The sequence below is a fragment of the Myotis davidii genome, unplaced genomic scaffold (assembly GCF_000327345.1).
Source record: "Myotis davidii unplaced genomic scaffold, ASM32734v1 scaffold497, whole genome shotgun sequence".
Lineage (NCBI taxonomy): Eukaryota > Metazoa > Chordata > Mammalia > Chiroptera > Vespertilionidae > Myotis > Myotis davidii.
In genome coordinates, this window is record NW_006288434.1 from 4324345 (window position 1) to 4325944 (window position 1600).

At 44.5% G+C, this 1600-nt stretch overlaps 1 protein-coding gene across 1 annotated transcript in view; it reads left to right on the forward strand.

Annotated features, from left to right (window-relative positions):
* The window catches only part of RGS22 (regulator of G-protein signaling 22), an 88872-nt gene that overhangs the window by 27484 nt on the left and 59788 nt on the right, over positions 1-1600 (forward strand). The window lies entirely within an intron of this gene.

Genomic DNA, 1600 nt, shown 5'->3' on the forward strand with positions numbered 1-1600 from the left:
TGACCCCCAGCGGGTAGACGCTCAATGCAGGAGCTGCCCCCTGGTGGTCAGTGTGCTCCCAGGCTCATAGCTGGCGAGTGCAGCAGCGGTGGTTGGAGCCTCTCCTGCCTCCATGGCAGCACTAAATATTCTGACTGACAGCTTAGACCTGCTCCCCACAGTGGGCCTAAGCCATCAGTTGGACATCCCCTTAGGGCTCCTGGACTTCAAGAGGGCAAAGACCAGGCTGACCTGACCTGCCCTGCCCCGAGTGCACGAATTTCGTGCACCAGGCCTCTAGTTAGGGAATAAGAAAATCTATAATCTGTTTACCAGGCAGCCAAAGTGATCCTTTAAAATTACAGGATCATGTCACTTACCTGCTCAAAATTCTCTAGTGGCCTCCTCCCTTCCTCAGAATAAACATTCAAAGTCTTTACACAGCTGTGCCTGCCTCTGCTAACCTGCAGACCTAATTTCCTACCACACTTCTCTAACTTACTCCACTCCAACCGTGATGGCCTCTGCTTTTCTCTGAACACACCAAACAAGAACCCAGGAGCACTGCACTTGTTGTTCCCTTCGTGTGGAGCGCCCTTCCCTCAGGTGTCCATGTGGCTTGCCTCCTCTCTCACTCTAGGTGTCTGCTCAGTTGTCACCTATTCAGAGAGGCTATCCTCGACGCTTCTAAAGAAGCACACCTGTGTAGGACAGCATGGCGCCCTCCATCACTACATCCTCTGCTCTGCTTTATCTTGCTTTACTGTACTATGACCACATAATTTGTTTATTGTCTTTCACCTCCTAGTAGAATATAAGGATTTTTCTCTGTTAACTACTCATCCCCAGTGCCTAGAATAGTGCCTGACACATAATAGTTGCTTAATAAATATAAATCAAATAAATGAATAAGCAATAACAACAGCAGAATTAGAAGTAGTGAGCATTCTTTCACATTAGAGAAGATTAAAGTAGTACAAAAAGATAAGAGTGAGGGAGAAGAAAAGAGAAGAAAAGTTAACCAACTTTATACAGAACAAGTAAATACTGCGACATTGGCACAGAGATGCAACAACTGTAGCTATGATCTGCATTTCAGAAATACAGAGACTTACTAATCATGGTGGCCTTTAAACATGTGACAGAATGCTCAGTACTGTTGGCCATAGTCACAAACAGCCCCTTTAAAAAAGATTATATTCAGGGTGTCTTACTGTAAAAGCAGGAAGATGTGTAATATATTTTTAAAGTTTTACTTCAATAAGTAGTGTTTACGAGCTGGAAAGATTTTAGTTCTTCTGTCACTGGTCTGTTAACCCTAGGTGCATAGGAATTATAATCACACAGAGAGCTTTTAAAATATACTGATGCCTGCCCCACCGGTGTGGCTCAGTGGATGAGCATCAACCCATGAACCAGGAGGTGTCGGTTCAATTCCTGGTCAGGGCACATGCCCAGGTTGCAGGCTCTCTCCTCAATGTGGGGTGTGCAGGGGGCAGCCAATTCATGATTCTCTCTTGTCATTGATGTTTCTATCTCTCTTTTTTCCTCTCTGTGAAATCAATACAAACATGTTTTAAATAATGAAATATACGATGACTGGATCTCACCTTCAGAGATT